This window comes from Hypanus sabinus, chromosome 6 (assembly GCF_030144855.1).
Source record: "Hypanus sabinus isolate sHypSab1 chromosome 6, sHypSab1.hap1, whole genome shotgun sequence".
Classification (NCBI taxonomy): Eukaryota; Metazoa; Chordata; class Chondrichthyes; order Myliobatiformes; family Dasyatidae; genus Hypanus; species Hypanus sabinus.
The window spans coordinates 98,752,092-98,771,878 of record NC_082711.1 but is presented as its reverse complement, the minus strand read 5'-3'; positions in this window follow the sequence as shown (position 1 = coordinate 98,771,878).

Genomic DNA, 19,787 nt, shown 5'->3' with positions numbered 1-19,787 from the left:
ATGGTAGAACTGGACAATGGTATTCATGTTTATCATTTTCTGCACGTGCTGCTATTCTCAGTTAAATGATTCCTCCATCTGAAGTAAATTATTTTATTTAATGATTCAACTGAACTCATCCACTCAGTTTGGGTTTTGAATTCAGATCTGCTCACATCTGCTGCACAAATTCAAAGAAAAACTTAAAACTACTAAAAATATGAGAAAATAGAGTACATTTAAATACCCATCAATTATGATACTTGTATGCTTTTCTGCTGCAGTAGGTCTCTGGCTAATTTTACTGAGACCAGAATTAACGCCAGGGCATTTGGGGATGAGCTACCAGGTTTGTGTGTTCTGAAGAGTCTATTGAGATCAATGTGGGAACCGTGATTTGTGAGACAGTCTGTTCTTTCTGCAGGATTCTGATTGCTCTCAATGCCTTGATTTGTTTCTCCTTATGATCCCAGAAGATACTTTTCTGCTTTGGTCATGCATCACTGTTTACTGGGAATCTGTGGGGATGCCATCTGTCTTCAAGTAAGCTTTGAATCATTCCCTCTGTCGATTTGGTAACCTCTTCCCATGGCAGAGTTTGGAATAGTGTGTTTGCTTTTTGGGTTTGGTGTCAGGCATTTGAATGATACAACCTATCCAATGAGGCCAACTAAGTGTAAGAGTGGGACCTTGGCCTGGGGGAGGAGACTGACAATTATACACTCACCTATCCCGTAACTTTGGATGATTCTCCAGAGAGCGCAGTGGTACTTCTTCCGGCCTTTGAGTTGCCTATTGTGGTGTTCCAGCAGAGTTGCTTAAGCTCAGTAGACCATAAGTATTACACTGCCTGAGACCTTGTTCATCATCTACCTCAATGAGGTAAACTTGCCTATATTTGGCTGATAACTTAATGTCCATTTCAGGCTATTTTGTGTTCAATATATGAAATGTGAATGAGATTTGAAATATGAATTCTGACTTCATTGAGTATTCTGCAGTGCATTTATACAACAATTTATGATCAGATGTTTGCTGGAGGATACTCAGCTGATAAGGGGTTTAATTTTTGATAAATTAAAAAAAGTTATACCTTGGGTTCTACTCGTATGATAAAATTGGTGCAATTTATGGGTTAACAGAAGAAAACGGTTCTAATATCTTTAATGTATCCCATCAATAAATGAATGAACATTTATTTTGTTACGAGATGTTACATAGTAAAGCTTAGAAAAGATGAGAATAGCTTCTGAACTGGTACTGCCTATCTTGTCTGTTGAGTATTTCAGTCCGGTGCTCAGTGTATTGCTCAATCCCAATTTATACAGTCTCTGCACATAAGTTATTTCTGCAGTTCAAAGTATCCATACTGTTTACAACCTCAATATTCGTCTTCTTGCAGGCAGGCACAACGCAAACACAATAAAACCCCTTTAATAGCGAGTCCCACACAACAAAGACCATCAAACATCCAAAGTGTGAGAAAGGAACAAGTCATGCAACCAATAAAAAAGTAAATAGCACATGGAACATAAGCTGCAGAGTCCCCGAGAGTGAGTGCACAGATGCGAAGCCCATCCAGCGCTAAGGTGACTGAGGCCAATCCGGGAGTCCGATGGCTACAGGGCAACAAGTACACCTGAACCTAGCAGTGTGGGACCCTGGCATCCTGCACCTCCTACCCAAAGGTAGCAGCAGGAAGAGTGGTGCACTAAGAGATCTGGGAAGGCAGGGACACTTCCAGTGTCCTTGATGACTACAACTCTGAGAAGTACATCCAGCTTCAGCTCCTCACAATCCACACTAAGGAGTTGGAGCTGGAACTGGATGAACTCCAGATCATTCGGGAGGCTGAGGGCTGATAGGACATACAGAGAGGTACTTACATCCGAGGTGCAGGACACAGGAAACTGGGTAACTGTCAGGAAAGGGAAATGGGTTAAGGAGCCAGTGCAGAGTACCACTTTGGACATTCCCCTCAACAGGTATATTGGTTTGGGGATGGGGTATGACCTAAAGCGGGAAGTCACAGGGTCTCTAGCACTGAGTCTGCCTCTGTGATTCAGAAAGGTAAGAAGAAGAAGAAGCACATTGTGGGGATTAATTCATTAGGGGAATGGACAAGGAGTTCTGTGTGCAAGAATGAAACTTCTACATGGTATGCTCCTTCCCAGATGCCAGGGTTTGGAACATCTTGGTTGAAGTCCTCAGCATTCTAAAGTGGGAACAGTCAGAGATCTTGATCCATGTAGGTATCAATGACATGGGTAGGATGAGTGATGAGGATCTGCGTAGGGAGCTTGGAGAGTTAGGTGCTAAGTTAAAGGGGGGGACCTCTAGGGTTGTGATCTTTGGATTGCTACCTGTGTTACATGATAGTGAGGTCAGAACCGGGAATATCATACAGTTTGATACGTGGCTAAGGAGTTAGTGTAGAGGAAGGCCATCAATTTTTTGGATCATTGGGCTCTCTTCCAGGGAAGGTGGGACCTGTGCAAAAGGGACAGTTGGCATTTGAACTGAAGGGGAACAAATATCCTATAAAGGTTTATTAATGCTGCATGGTGAGGGTTTAAACTAGAGTTGCAGGGGCAGTGCCAGAACAGTCAGTAGAGAGGTTGTGGAGACAGATGTTGGTAAGAGCTCAGACAAAGTCAGGAATCAAAAGGTTAAGTACGTTGCGACTAGTTTCCAGAGCTGTGTATATTTCAATGCAGGAAGTATCATAGGAAAGGTGGATGAGCTCAGGGCACGGATCAACACCAGGAATTTCTGACATTGCAGCAATTGGTGAGACTTGATTGCAGGATGGGCAGGACTGTCAGATCAATATTCTGGGGTTCCATTGTTTTAGACGTGAGAAGGCGGGGGTATTAAAGGAGGAGGGGTGGTGTTACCAGTCAGGGAAAAATATCACAGTACTGTTCCACCTGGACAGTCTGGAGAACTTGGCTAGTAAGGCATTATGGGTGGAAGTGAGAATATGAAAGGTATCACCATCCTAATATGGCTATATTACTGATCACCCAACAGTCCTAGGGACTTAGAGGAACAAATTCACAAAGAGATGGCCAGCTGTTGCAAGGAACATAACGTTGTTATCAAAGGTGATTTTCAAATTCCCTCATCTTGACTAGGTATCCCATACTGTAAAAGGACTAGAAGGGATAGAGTTTGTCAAATGTGTTCAGCAAAGTTTCCTTCATCAGTACATGGAAGTCCCAACAGGAGAGAGTGTGATACTGGATCTACTGTTAGGGAATGAGACAGGGCGGGTGACAGAAGTCTGTGTCGGGAACACTTTGCATCCAGTGACCACAATGCCATTAGTTTCAAAGTAAATTTGTGAAAAGGTATGTCTGGTCTGCAGGTTGAGATTCAAAACTGGAGAAAGACCAACTTTAATGGTATCAGAAATGATCTGGCAAGTGTGGATTGGGACAGGCTGTTTTCTGGCAAAAGTGTACTTAGTAAGTGGGAAGCCTTCAAAAATGAAATTTTGAGTGTACAAAATGTGTATGTGCCTGTCGGAATGAAAAGTAAGATGACAAGTGTAGGGAACTTTGGTTTTCAAGCGATATTGAGACCCTGGTTATGATAAAAAAAAAGGAGATGCATAGCAGGTATTGGCAAGTATGGACAAATGAAGTGCTTATGGAGCATAATAAATGCAAGAGAACACTTAAGGAAGAAATCAGGAAGGCATTAAGTTCATCTAGCAGACAAGGTGAAGGAGAATTCCAAGGGTGTCTACAGATATGCTAAGAGCAAAAGGATTGCAAGGGACAAAATTGGTCCTCTGCAAAACCAGAATGGTAATCCATGTGTGGAGCCAAAATAGATGGTGGAGATATTAAATGAATTATCTGCATCTGTATTTCCTCAGGGGAAGGGCGCAGAGTCTATGGAAGTGAGGCAAAGCATCAACTTCATGGACGCTGTACAGATTACAGAGGAGGAGGGGTTTGTTACCCTTAGGCAAATCAGGACGGATAAATCCCTATGGCTTGACAAGGTGTTCCCTCTGACCCTAGGGGAAACAAAAGCAGAAATTACCGGAGCCCTAGCAGAGATATTTAAATAATTCTTAGCGACAGGGGAGGTACCAGAGGACTAGAGGATAGCCAATGTTGTTCCATTGTTTAAAAAAGACTCTAAACATAAACCAGGAGATTATAGACTGATGAGTCTGACATCAGTTGTAGGGAAGTTATTGGAAGTACCTAAGGGGCTGGATATATAAGTGCTACCCCCTTACCAGTCTCATGTTGAAACTTGGCTCGTTGCTGGCTCCACTAACGGCAATGGGACTCAGCGGTGAGAAGCTCACCTTTCATAAATAATAGGCATCTAGGGTCAGTATGAATTGGGGTTCAAATAAACAGAAACGTCATGATGTTCTGATTAAAGAAACGTCCCTTTGAGCGAATGCTGCATAAATACTGCTCATACACAATTGTCGGTTGGTGAGAAATAACAAATCGTACTCTGCATAAAATTATAAAGAAAGTATATTTACAAATTTCAACTTTATCAAACAGTTAGTAGGAAAAAGAAAAGGAAAAAAAAGAATAAAAGGCCCCATTACAGTTAACACAGTCCAAATGTGCAGCTCATCTTTTAGTCACTCTCTGGGCCCACGGTCTGTATGAAAGCACACACCACATTCCGAACTTCATTCAGAATCCACCTTTATCAAACAGACTCTCTCAGGAGCATTGGCCCTTCCTCCTAGGAGCCATTCATCTGCACAACGCACCTTGTACATCAGGAATGATCCTTCCTGCAGCATCCTCAGCCATCTTCCCTCCCGTCCTCTCCGCAGCTCCTGCCAAAAAGAACACTCATGAACCACACTGCCTGTCACAAATCTCTTTCCGTCCCACTCTCTGAAACTTTCTCCCAGTTCTGCCATCCTGATTGGTTGACACAATATTCCTAAGTTGAACCTCATAGCCCCGTATCTTTTAGCTGAAACCATAACATCCTAAATGCAGAACTCACTGCTTTTACAGAAATACTAAGATGAAATACCTACAACATAGCAGTAGAATTCTTAACCAGGGCATTACACACTCCCCCCACCAAAAACAGCCATGTCCTCATGACCTTGCAATTTATTAAACCATTATTAATAGCACAGAATTTAAATGAATCTCGTGATTTCAGGAACCCCCAATCCATTTGAAAATGGAAGTAGCATATCTCACCATGGGAATGGATGTAACACTTTGTTTCTCAGATGCATCCTCTGCCAGCCTAGCTAGGAGTTTCCTGACTCTCTGAGATCTCCTTATCTCATCTTTGGCTTCTCCAGATTCAACCTCTCCCTGTGACCCTTCCTGTCTAACAGAGCATTCCTCATTCTAACTATCACTTGTATCTTCTGGCTCTGTACTGAGCTTTGCTTCCTTCAGTTTAAGTAGGTGCCACAGAACACCGTCAACATCCGCTGGTGCTATCTGGTGATACCTCTCTCTGAAAGGGGTGTTTTCGGTTGCTCCAATAGTATGGCAAGTACTCTTGGAGCAATCAGCATCAGAATTGACAGTAGAAAAGGCATCTTCTCAGTTACTTTCTCCATCACTTTCTCAGTTAATCTCTTTCTCCATTCCTTGGGCATTGGTGAGTCACCAAATTTGAATGATTTCAATGTCAACTTCCTCGATCCAGGAGACAGCTTCTCTTCTGTTTCCCCTGGAAAACTAGACACTACCATCACAGGAAGAAGAGGAGCAGCCTGCACACCATGTCTGAGGGTAACCTCTCTCCCTGAGGTGTTCTTGGTAATCACTGTCATCCTGTTTGCATAGACAGTTGAAGATTTCTGCAGTTCAGGTCTCACCAGCATTCTAGTAGGTCCTCCATGACATAACATGACAGGTTTAGACTGGGTGCACCACACAGATGCTTGTTTCTGCCCATTGTTTAAGAGGAACTTGCAACTTCTCAAAAGCAACTCTGAACACAGGGTGAATGGACAAGGCTTTCAAAAAATTCTCTCCATTTCTCTCCTTGTACGCTCCCACAAGCTTTCTCACAATGGAAGCATTTGTTCCCACAAGAATGGAAGCTCCAATCTTTTCAACCAATCTGGACAGACAAACACTGGTGTGTCAAAAGTTTCAACTATTCCAACATCTGTCTCTGTAAATTCCAGTTTCAACAACAAGTAACCATCATATGGGTAATCCTCAGTACTAAGTCCCTGAATTTCAAGGGCACTATCAATGGGAAATGCGTCAAATACTGGTTGTAAATGGATCTATAAAGCAAAGTAACTTGAGAACCTGTGTCTAGCATAAACACCTTCAATCTGTATGAATACATTACAGCTTGGTCCCACTAAACCTTCAAGAAAAGTGCTTTGAACTTTAGTATTTCCCTCGATACTCTGACTGGAACGTATCCTCTTTGAAAAGCCAGCCTGTTCCTTTACTTTTCTCTATAGTTTTGCCTCTTTCCCTCTCTGTTTGATTAACTGCTAACTTACTTTTCAAAGTTTTTCCTGTCCCTCATGGTCTCATTTGAAATGTCCTTCTTCTCCACAATTGTAACAGAAAATACTTGTCACCTCTCTAGTCAAGAGTCCCTTTACTGCAGCAGGCTGCTGCATCTTTAGTCCTACAGGTGGGATGGGTTTCCCAATGAACATATCATGTTTAGCAGGCATCCATCGAGTCAGCTCAGCTCAAAGGTTTTTCACTTCACTTACACCCACAACTGTGCTGCCACACACAGCTCTAATCTGCTGCCCAAATTTGCAGATGACATGACTTTGTTCAGCCTTATTCCTAGCAGTAATGAGACAGCCTACAGAGGAAAGGTTAACACCCTGACCTAGTGGTGCCAAAATAACAACCTCTCCCCTCAATGCCCAAAAAACTGAAGAGCTGAACGTGAATTACAGGAGGAATGGAGACAGGCTTGCCCTGATCAACCTCAATGAGACTGCAGTTGAGAGTGTGAGTAGTTTCAAGTTCCTCGATTATACACATCACCGAAGACCTCACCTGGACTGTACACACAGGCTGCCTGGTGAGAAAAAGCACAACAGCAGCTCTTCCACCTCGGGTGACTGAAGAAGTTTGGCATGAATACCCAAATCTTTAAGACCTTCTATTGAGAGCATCCTGACTGGCTGTATTACTGCCTGGTACGGGAACTGAACCAACCTTGATTGTTGGGCACTGCAGAAAGTGGAATGGACAGCTCAGCATATCTGTGGATGTGAACTTCCCTCCACTGAGGGCATTTACTTTCTTTCTTTTCTTTTTCAATCTTTTTATTGAGTTTCATATATACATATAAAAAAACATAACATAATAATGAGTAAATTATGAATACAATAGACTTGAAGTCGCATTAATAATAAGATAACAATATCCTATTAAACAACAACAGAAGAAATTACCTTAATCAATCAAGTCCATATGATTATATATGAAAAAAAAAACAAAAATAACCGTTAAAAGAAGAAAAAATTTGAAAATATGTGAAAAAAATATATATTAAGAAAAAAAAAACACTAAACTAAACTAACATGGGCAATAATAATAGTTTACAAGTATATGATTGTGTCAAAAAACTCCAGAACTCCATACCTGAACATGAATAAGCAGAAAGAAGGTCTGGAAAAGGCCAAATTAATTCATATAAAAATGTCGAATGAACGGTCTCCGAGTTTCTTCAAATTTAATTGATGAGTCAAAAATAGTGCTTCTAATTTTTTCCAGGCTCAGATAAGAAATAGTTTGAGAAAACCACTGGAACGTGGTAGGAGGATTTACTTCTTTCCAGTTTTGTAATATAGACCTTCTGGCCATTAATGTTACAAAAGCAATCATTCGTCTGATTGAAGGGGAAAACTGATTACCATCTTCATTTGGTATGCCAAAAATTGCAGTAATAAAATGAGGTTGTAAATCTATATTCCAAATTGAGGAAATGGTAGTAAATATGTCCTTCCAATAGTTATGTAAAGTGGGATATAACCAAAACATATGGGTCAATGAGGCCACTTCTGAATGACATCTGTCACATTGAGGGTTAATATGAGAATAGAATCGAGCAAATTTATCTTTAGACATATGAGCTCTATGTACAATTTTAAATTGTATTAAAGCATGTTTAGCACATATAGAAGAGGAATTAACCATTTGTAAATTTTTTTCCCATTTATCTGTTGATATATTATATCGAAGTTCTTTTTCCCATTCTTGTTTAATTCTAACTGATATTTCTGGTTGTATATTCATAATCATATTATAAATAAAAGCTACTAATCCCTTCTGACAAGGGTTTAAGGTAAAAATCAAATCTGCAAAATCCACTAAAGTTGAATTAGGAAAAGATGGTAAAACTTTATGTAAGAAATTTCTAATGTGTAAATATCTGAAAAAATTAGATTTAGGTAATTCAAATTTGTTGGAAAGTTGGTCAAAGGACATCAAAGTATCTTCAAAGAAAAGATCACGAAAACATTTTATACCTTTCCTTTTCCATATGTTAAAAGCTTAATCTGTCCAAGAGGGTTTGAAAAAGAAATTAAGTAAGGTAGGGCTATCAAGAACAAAGTTTTTCAAAGTAAAAAACTTACAAAATTGAAACCAAATTCGTAATGTATGTTTAATAACAGGATTAGATATTTGTTTATTAAATTTAACTAAGTCAGCAGGAAGACAAGAACCAAGAACAGAGAATAGAGAATATTCCTTTACCTCATTACATTCCAAATTTACCCACTGTGGGCACAATGGTGAATCCAAATCTAGTTTCCAATACATTAAGTTACGAATATTATTTGCCCAATAATAAAATCTAAAGTTAGGTAAAGCTAAACCACCATCTTTTTTAGATTTTTGTAATTGCCTTTTACTTAACCTAGGATTTTTATTTTGCCACACAAATGAGGAAATTTTTGAATCAATGTTATCAAAAAAAGATTTAGGAATAAAAATTGGTAAGGCTTGAAATAAGTATAAAAATTTCGGTAAAATCATCATTTTAATAGCATTAATCCGACCAATTAATGATAAAAATAAAAGAGACCATCTTGTAGTAAGTTGTTGAATTTGATGAAGCATAGGTAAAAAATTCAGTCTAAATAAATCTTTATATTTCTTGGTAATTTTTATACCTAAATAGGTCAGTAACAACTTTAAATGGTATCCTATCACTCAATAAAGTTTGTGCATTTAAGGGAAATAATTCACTCTTATCTAAGTTTAGTTTATAACCAGAAAAAATACCAAATTGAACCAACAAGGATAAAATAGCGGGAATAGACCTATCAGGGTCAGAAATATATAACAGCAAGTCATCAGCATAAAGTGATAATTTGTATAACTTCTCATTACGGGTAATACCAAAAATATTAGGAGATTCACGAATAGCAATAGCTAAAGGTTCTAATGCGATATTAAATAATAAAGGACAAGGGACAGCCTTGTCTCGTACCACGAGATAATTGAAAAAAAGAGGATCTATAGTTATTTGTAAGAACAGAAGCAACAGGTTTATAATATATTAATTTAATCCATGATATAAAGTTAGGACTAAAATTAAAATTTCTCAATGTATTAAATAAGTATGTCCATTCAACTCTATCAAAAGCTTTTTCAGCAACTAATGAGATAACACATTCTGGGATTGTGGGTGGTGAAGTATGAATTATATTAATCAATTTTCTAACATTAAAAAAGGAATACCGATTCCTCATAAAACCAGTTTGATCTTCTGAAATAATCTGTGATAGAACTTTTTCTAATCTAATGGCTAAAATTTTTGTAAGAATCTTAGAATCTACATTTAATAGTGATATAGGGCGATAAGATGTACATAAAGTAGGATCTTTATCTTTTTTAAGAATTAGAGAGATATTAGCTTCATAAAAAGATTGAGGTAATCTCTTCTTAGCAAACGCATCATTAAAAATTTCACATAACCAAGGAGAGAGCAAAGAAGAAAAAGTTTTAAAAAATTCTACTATATAACCATCAGGACCAGGAGCTTTCCCTGAATTCATTGATGAGATAGCCTCTCCTATTTCAACCATAGAGATAGGAGCATCTAACAGGCTATGGTCTTCATCTATCAGTTTAGGAATATTCAAATTGTTAAAAAAATTATCCATCATGGACTGGTCACCATCAAATTCTGATTGATATAAAGATTTATAAAAATCTTGAAATGTATTATTAATTTCTTTATGATCAGTAGTTAAATTACAGTCTTGTTTACGAATTTTAATAATTTGTCGCTTAGTCGAAATAGCTTTTAATTGATTAGCTAACAGTTTGCCTGTTCGATCACTGTGAATATAGAATTGAGCCCTGGTCCTAATTAATTGATTTTCAATTGAAGAAGATAATAGTAAACTATGTTCCATTTGAAGCTCAACTCTCTTCTTATAAAGTTCTTTGGTAGGAGTCATGGAATAAATCTTATCAATTTCCTTGATTTTATCCACTAATAAAGCAATATCTAAATATCTTTGTTTTCTTTTACCAACAGAATATGAGATAATTTGTCCACGGATAAAAGCCTTAAAAGAGTCCCAAAGTATTCCTCTGTCGATTTCTTCAGTATAGTTTGTTGAGAAAAACAAGTCAATTTGCTGTTTTATGAGGGCATTTACAGCAGCAGGTGTGTAAAGAGGGCCTGGAAGATCATCGGGGACACCAGTCATCCCAACCATGAACTGTTCCAGCTGTTTCTATCTGGCAAACGGGACCTCAGTATTAAAGCCAGGACCTAGAGGCTAAGGGACAGCTTCTTTTTACAAGCTATTAGACTTATAAATTCACTTGCCTAAACATTGTGACGGAGTCATGAAGCCGATTTTTACTCCCTCATGTGTGTAAGATTTGGATAAATTCAATGTTCCTTCCTCAAAAGCTCTATCTCTGTAGCATCAGGGACCACTTTAGTAGCAGAGGCTACCACTGAAGACATTACTTGGCCTTTAGGAATGTCCCACATCTCAATCATGTTTTCCTCCTCTCTAACTTCTCTGAGTAACTTGGTAAAATATGGAGAAGGGCACATCTTGTGGGTCATTGGAATATGTAGAGCAATCACGTCATGTGACAGTGCACCCTTCACGACTTACTCCATTCTCAAGCAGTTCCTCTCTGACAGCTGAATGCCCCTTTTGTGACACAAACAATGCAGTGGATTCTCCAGTGTGAAAATGTAGGCAGACATCTTCTCTCCCTCCTCCTGGAATGCGTGCCTAAACTTCATCATAAGATCAGCTGAACTTTCAGCAGTGCCAAAAGCACCTACAGGTGCCTGCAGGTGATTAGTTGAAGTGGCTAATGTCTTTTCTGCCTTTCAGAACCTCACCATATCAGCTGCTGGAACCTTTAAGCTCTCTACCAGTCTCATATTGTCTGAGCACTGCCATTCATCCAGTAACTAAGATATTTGCTCATATTCTTCTTCCCCCTCAGGTGTTGGCTTGACCCCAGAGAATACTCCCAGCCTACAATAACTTTGGCTCTCCACAGGTACACTGTGGCATTTATCAGCCAGTGATGTTGTAGCCAGAAACCAGCTCAGAATTGAAATCAACCACTGAAGGAACCATTAGACCTTACACATCAGACAACTCTTTTTCAATACTTCCCAGGATCAGGAACAACTTGTCTTTAAAGTCTTTGCCCTCAGTTACATGCCCACCTTCTCTAAAAAATATGGACTGCCCGTGACCAGGGTCTCCCAATCTATCAGGCAACGTGACTTCAGTCACGTCACTGCTAGTCTGAACTAACGTGACATCCTTACCAGCTGCTTGGTTAAAACACTGTTCAATCAATATAACTTTCCCCAAGGGGTACAGATTTTAGCACTTTGAATCCAAGTTTATTGGAAATTCTGACATCCACCCCACTCAAAAACAAGCATTATTTGTGGATAATCTCTTTGAATTGCACCAACCTTTAATCGTTGCAGCATCCATAATAATGTACATTAGTCACTTCCCTGAAAACTAGTTTAAACCCATGCTTAAGCACATAAACTGCTTAATCAATTCTTAACAGTAATTACACAGCATTCAGCAAATAACAGACAAACACCCACAATGCAACTCCCTCACCAGACTCATATGGCAACTGGGCTCATTGCTGGCCTCACTAACAGCCACAGGAGTCAGTGGTGAGAAGGCCACCTTTCATAAATAATAGGTGTCTAGGGTTGGTTTGATTTTGGGTTCAAACAAACAGGAATGTCATGATACTCTGATTAAAGAAACCTCAATTTGAGCAAATGCTGTGTAAATACTGCCCATTCATGATTGTCGGTCGACAAAAAATAGCAGATTGTACGCCATGTAAAATTATAAAGAAAGCATATTTACAAATTTCAGCTTTATCAGACAGTTAGTAGGGAAAAGAAAAATAAATAAAAGGGCCCATTATAGTTAAACCAGTCTAAATTTGCAAATAAAGTTGGAGCTCAGCTTAAAGTTGTCTTTTACTCATCCGCAGGACCCATGGCTTGTGTGAAAGCACAAAACACATTCTGAACTTCACTCAATATCCACCTTGAACAAACGGTCTCTCTCTCTCGGGATTATTGGCCCTTCCTCCTTGGAGCCGTCCGTCTGCACAAAGCACCTTTTGCAACCGGGTGCTCCTTCCCATGGCATCCTCTGCCATCTTCCTTCTTGTCCTCTCTGCAGCTCTCATAAAAAAATACCTGTGAACCACACTGTCCGTCACAAATCTCTCATCACCCTGCTCTCCCAAGCTTTCTCCCAATTCTGCCATCCTGATTGGTTGACACAACATTCCCAAGTTGAACATCATTGCCCCTTACCTTTTAGATGAAACCTAAACATTCTAAAAGCAGATATCACTGCTTTTACAGAAATGCTAAAGCAAAATACCCACATCATAACCATACAAATACCAGCGCATTATATAAGTATTTGGATAGGCATGGACTGTTTAAGAATAGTCAGCATGGTTTTGTGTGTGGTATGTAATGTTTATCCAAACTTACAAGAGTTTTTCGAGGACGTTACCAGGAAAGTGGATGAAGGAAAGGCAGTGGATCTTGTCTAGATGTCCCAGATGGGAGGTCGGTCAAGAAGGTTCGTTAATTGGATTAGACATTGGCTTTGTGGCAGAATGCAGGGAGCGGTAGTAAAGGGTTGCCTCTCTGACTGGAGGCCTATGAGTAGTGGAGGGTCACAAGGATCGGTGCTGGGTTCTTTGTTGTTCGTCATCTATTTCATTGATCTAGTTGATAATGTGGTTAACTGGATCAGCAAATTTGTGGATGATGCCAAGATTGGGGGTGTAGTGGACAATAAGGATGGCTATCATGGCTTGTAGAGGGTTCTGCATCAGCTGGAAAAATGGGCTGAAAAATGGCAGATTGAACAATGCAGTCATGTATGAGGTTTTGTGTATTGCTGGGACCAGCTACAGTAGGTCTTTCATTGTGAACGGCAGGGTACTGAGGAGTGTGGTGGAACAAATGGATCTGGGAAGACAGAACCCTAATTTGTTAGAAGTGGTGTCACAGAGAGATAGGGTTGTAAAGAAAGGTTTTGGGACATTGGCTTTTATAAATCAATGTACTGAGTACAGGAGATGGGATGTTATGTTGAAGTTGTATAACACATTGGCGAGGCCTAATTTTGAGTATTGTATCCCATTTTGGTCACCTACTTACATGAAAGATGTAAACAAGGTTGAAAGATTACTGAGAAAATTTACAAGGATGTTGCCAGGTCTGGAAGACCTGAGTTATAAGGACAGATTGAATAGGTTAATACTGTATTCATTGGAATGTACAAGATTGCAAGGAGATTTGATAGTTGTATACAAAATTATAACCAGTATAGATAGGGGAAAAGCAAGTAGTTTTTTTTCCACTGAGGCTGTGTGGGACTACAACCAGAGGTCATGGGTTAACGACGAAAGGTGAGAAGTTTAAGGGGAACATGAGGGGAAATTTCTTCACTCAGAGGGTCATGAGAGTGTGGAATGAGCTGCCAGTACAAGTGGTGCATGTGAGCTCAGTTTCAACATTGAAGCAAAGCTTGGATAGTTACAAGGACAGTAGGGATATGGAGGGCTATGGTCCTCGTTCAGGTCGATGGGAGTAGGCAGGTTAAATGGTTTTGACATGGACTAGATGGACCGCAGGGCCTGTTTCTGTGCTGTACTTCTCTATGGCTGTATGGAGTTATTAGGAGAGCTAACGTGGGAACAGAAACTTTGGTTCACCCAAGTCTGAGCTGGCCATCAATCACTCACTCTACCACTTACCTCCACACCAGGAATAATAGAAAGCAGCCAATCGACTCTTGAGATGTGGTAGAAAACTAGAGAACCCAGAGGAAACATGGGAAGAATGTGCAAAGTCTACACAGACAGTACCAAGGTCATGATTGACCATGGGCCACTTACACTGAGGCTGCAGATTTAGTAGCTGCCCTATACTTACTGTTCCATGCTCATTGCTTTTGCTTTAAAGCCTTAGATCCAATATGTGTTTTTAAGAGTTATCAGCATGTCCTGCCCTCTCCTGGATGTGAGTCATATGAAAATTGTCAGACTGCCTATATCAGAATTAATAAAAGGAATGGATGTGCATCAGATAATTACAAAGTGCAGCAAGAACTGTCATCTTTCACATAGTGTATTGGGTTTACTGTTCAATTCAGGGATGAACAACTATAGGAAGTAAGTGTTAATTCCTGTACAATATTTAAATCGCTTTCTGCTTTTGTTTTAATATTTTACAGACCCTGGCATATAGAGACTGGGCTAAGTTCTGGTCCGGAAGGATGTGGAAACCATAGAAAGGATACTGAGGAGATTTACAAGGATGTGGCCTGGATTGGGGAGCATGCCGTGTGAGAATAGGTTGAGTGAACTCGGCCTTTTCTCCTTGGAGCAGCGAAGGATGAGAGGTGACCTGATGGAGGTGTATAAGATGATGAGAAGCATTGATTGTGTGGATAATCAGAGGCTTTTGCCCAGGGCTGAAATGGCTAACGTGAGAAGGCACAGTTTTAAGGTGCATGGAAGTAGGTACAGAGGAGATGTCAGGGGTAAGTTTTGTACACAGAGTGGTGAGTGCGTAGAATGGGCTGCCAGCAATGGTGCAGGTGGATATGATAGGGTCTTTTAAGAGTCTCCTGGATAGGTACATGAATCTTAGAAAAATGGAGGGCAATGATAATTTCTAAAGTAAGTACATTTTCGGCACAGCATTGTGGGCCGAAGGGCCTGTATTGTGCTGTAGGTGTTCTATGTTTCTATATGTGCTGCTTTATGATGAATGAGCTACTGTACATGATTAAAATGCAAAAGTCAGTACACTGGCTAGGGCAAGATCCTTAATAGTGTTGATGAGTAGAGAGATTTTGGAGCCCTAGTTCATAACTCCCTAAAAGTGGCTGCACAGATTGATAGGGTGGTTATGAAGGCATATGGTATGCTTGACCTGAGGCATTCAGAAGCTAGGAGGTTATGATGCAGCTCTATAAAGCTCTAGTTAGGCTGCATCTGGAGGATTGCAGACAGTTCTGATTGCCCCATTATAGAAAGGACGTTAAAGCTTTGGAGAAGGTACAAAAGATGTTTACCAGTGTGTTGCCTGGATTAGGGGGCATGTGCTCTAACAAGACAAACATTGGTTGTTTACTCTAGAGTGGCAGAGATTGAGGGGAGATCTGATAGTGGGTTATAATGTCATGAGAAACATAGATAGAGTAGGCAGACTATATATTTTTCCAAAGTTTGAAATGTTTAATTCCAAAGGGCATGCATTTAAGGTATTAGGGGTAATTTCAAATGAGACTTGAGGGACACGTTTTAAGTACAGAGAGTAGTTGGTGTCTGAAATATACTTCTTGGGGTTGTAGTAGAGGTTGAAGCATAGAGAATTTTAAGTTACATTTAGATATATAGTCACATGAATTTGAGGAAAATGGAAGGATATGTACATTGTTTAGGTATAAGAAATTAGTTTAGTTATCCAAGAAATAGTCCCTCCCCCTACCCTCTTCTTCTATTGCCCGCTATGGTTTTTCACCTCTTCTGACCTGTGCATCGTTTCCCTCTCTGGGCCCCCTCCTCTTTCCTTTTCTCCTATGGTCCACTCTCCTCTTCTATCAGATTCATTCATCTCCAGCTTTTTACCTTTCCCACCCACCTGGCTTCACCTATCACTTTCTAGCTAGCCACCTTCCCCTCTCCCAACTTTTTATTCTGGCATTTTCCCTCTTCCTTTTCAATCCTGAAGAAGGGTCCTGGCCAGAAACGTTGACTGATTATTTATCTCCATTGATACGACCTCATCTGTTGAATTTCTCCAACATTTTGTGTGTGTTGATCAGAATGGGGAAGAAATGTGACCTAAGTAACTTTGAGTGTAGAATGATTGTTGGTGCCAGATGTGGTGCTTTGAGTATTTCAGAAACTGCTGATCTCCAGGGAATTTCATGCAGAACCATCTGCAGAGTTTGCAGAGAATGGTGTGAAAATCAAAAAAAAAATTCCAATGGATGGCAGTTCTGACTGGTTCAAGCTGACAGGAAGGTAACAGAGACTCAAATAACCATGTGTTACAATGGTAATGTGCAGAAGAGCATTTCTGAATGCACAACACATCAAACCTTGAAGAGGATGGGCTACAAAAGCAGATGATCAGGTGCATACAGGAACTGGCCACTTTATTAGGTACAGGAAGTACCTAATCAGTTGGCCCCTGAGTGTACTTTAGTTGTTGTTTGCTGTACTCTGCTTTGGAAATCCTTCTTGTCAATGGAACCAAACATCAGAGGCAGAAATAGATCAAAAATAGGCCAGATGGCATAGGGAGATTTACTTCCCAAGAGGACAGGGTGAACTAGTTGTATTCTTGCAACAATTTGTTACCAACATTGGTCGCCAATGCTGATACTATAAGATCATTTAAATTTGAACTCCCCAGCTTCTATAGTCGAACTTGAGCTCATATTCTGGCTCTTTCATCAGGGCTTCAGAAGAACTAATTCTGCAATTTACTGTTTCTGTGTAAATCTGTGCTGATCTTTTAAAGATTGGATTTGTGCAAAGTATAAAAGCTAGCTGCTACAAGTTCAATGTATTTGTTACCAGTATCACAAATTTAAACCCAAAGTAAATAGCGTTGTAGATTTACTTAGTCGCGAGTCTCATTTCAATGTTGATTTACCTTATTTGAAAAATGATGAATAGTTATGTAAAGTAAAGAAACCTGAACAGAGGTGATTTTCAAGCTGTGGTGCAGTTGGACTCAATGAGCTAATTCCATTGAGTTTCATGGCTCCAGTTTTGCACTCAATTATATTTGTACATGGAAAAGTTGGACTATTTCCTATTTGTGTAATTATTCATTTGATTGATTATTGTACTCAAAATGCTTTGTGTAACAATGAAGCAGTTGTTCATTATTATAAGCTGTAAACTGTTTCCTTTTAACTAGAACAGCACTGCATCAATACAAAATGCTTTGCTTAAGAGGCCTATTCATGAAATCCGTTCAAGTTGCAGCCTTTCATCTGATAGCTATCTTGTATCAGCCTTTTTTGTTCTGAGAGTGAAGATCTATTCTCAGATATGCTACAGCTACACCGTTCTCCAATTTCCCTGAGGTAAAAATGCTGTAAATTTGCAGCAAAACTAAACTTGAGTTGCGAGAGAAAGCAAAAATCAGGAAACAAAATGAGTCATTTTTGGAAATAGGCAAGATTCATCCAGTTTTCCATGTGATTGAGCAGTTGGAAAAATGAGACTGAAGTACTTTTGCTTACAATGGCACATGTGAGGAATGTCTGAGCAATTAAAACGCAGCAATAATTGGTTGAAATTCCAACCAATGCTAGTATGAGCCTATTCCTGTGGAGAGGGAAGATAGCCGAAATAAAGGGAGGAGTAAAGGAGTGAGATGGGCCAGTAAGGGATAGGTAGACTGGCAGATGATGCAGTGGTGGCCAGGAAATCAGAGGTTATCAAAATAGTGGAGAGCATTTAGATCACTTAGGATCTTTGTTTGAAAAACCCTCAAAAACTGTGCAAACTCTATGAAAGAAATACCTATGGTGATGTATGTTATTTTTTAATTCCAAAGAATCCAATTGAGTATGGGAAACGTATAATCAACTCACTAGAGTTTATCTGGTAGGGAATCTCACTGTATATAAGGAATTTAATTTGTTACACTTCCATTACTTTAGGCATATATGTTGAATGTTTTCCCCTGCCCCCTGTTTCACTTGCGTATTAAAGATAAATTCATCACATGTTCCTTCTGGCTTCTGCTTTTCTTCTTTGTGTCAGAATATTGGTATAAAAACTTTACCTAGCAATCTTCTCTACCTCTCTGTTGGAAAAATACTGTAGATCACCGTAATAAATCTGGTCAAGAAGAAAACAAAAGGTTCAGAGAGATAGGTAATGTGAGAGATCTACAAGATTATAAGGCTAATAGGAAGGAGGTTAAGAAGGAAATTAGGAGAGCCAGAAGGGGCCATGAGAAGCCCTTGGTGGGCAGGATTAAGGAAAACCCTAAGGCATTCTACAAGTATATGAACAGCAAGAGGATAAGACGTGAAAGAATAGGACCTATCAAATGTGACAGTGGAAAAGTATGTATGGAACCGGAGGAAATGTGGTAAGTGTGAAGTGGTTCATTTTGGTAGGTCAAATATGTTGGCAGAATATAGTATTAATGGTAAGACTCTTGGCAGTGTCGAAGATCAGAGGGATCTTGAGGTCTGAGTCCATAGGATGCTTAAAGCAGCTGCACAGCTAGACTCAGTGGTTAAGAAGGCATACAGTTTATTGGCCTTCATCAATCATGGAATTGAACTGAGGAGCCGAGAGGTAGTGTTGCAACTATATAGGACCCCAGTCAGACCCCACTTGGAGTACTGTGCTCAGTTTTGGTCGCCTCACTATTGGAAGGATGTGGAAGCCATAGAAAGGGTGCAGAGGAGATTTACAAGGATGTTGCACGGATTGGGGAGCATGTCTTATGAGGATAGGTCGAGTGAGCTCGGCCTTTTTTCCTTGGAGCGACAGAGGATGAGAGATGACCTGATTGAGGTGTATAAGATGTTGAGAGGCATTGATCATGTGCGTAGTCAGGGCTGAAATGATTGCCACAAGAGGACACATGTGTAAGGTGCTGGGGAATAGGTACAGAGGAGATGTCAGGGGTAGGTTTTTAACTCAGAGAGTGGTGAATGCGTGGAATGGGCTGCCAGCAATGGTGGTGGAGGTGGATATGATAGAGTCTTTTAAGAGACTTTTGGATAGGTACATGGAGCTCAGGAAAAATAGAGGGCTATGGGTAAGCCTAGTAATTTCTAAGGTAGGGACATGTTCGGCACAACTTTGTGGGCTGAAGGGCCTGTATTGTGCTGTAGGTTTTCCATGTTTCTTGGAAATAGCAGAGGTTCTTAATGAATACTTTACCTTAGTATTCACTATGGAAAAGGATCTTGGTGATTGTAGTAATGACTTGCTGCAGACTGAAAAGCTTAAGCATGTAGATACTAAGAAAGAGGATGCACTGGAGCTTTTGGGAAGCATCAAGTTGGATAAGTCGCTGGGACCAGATGAGATGTACCCCAGACTACTGTGTGAGGCTGGGGAGGAGATTGCTGAGCTTCTGTCCATGATCTTTGCATCAACAATGGGGATGGGAGAGGTTCTAGAGGATTGGAGGGTTGCGGATATTGTTTCTTTATTCAAGAAAGGGAGTAGAGATAGCCCTAGAAGTTATAGACCAGTGAGCCTTACCTCAGTGGTTGG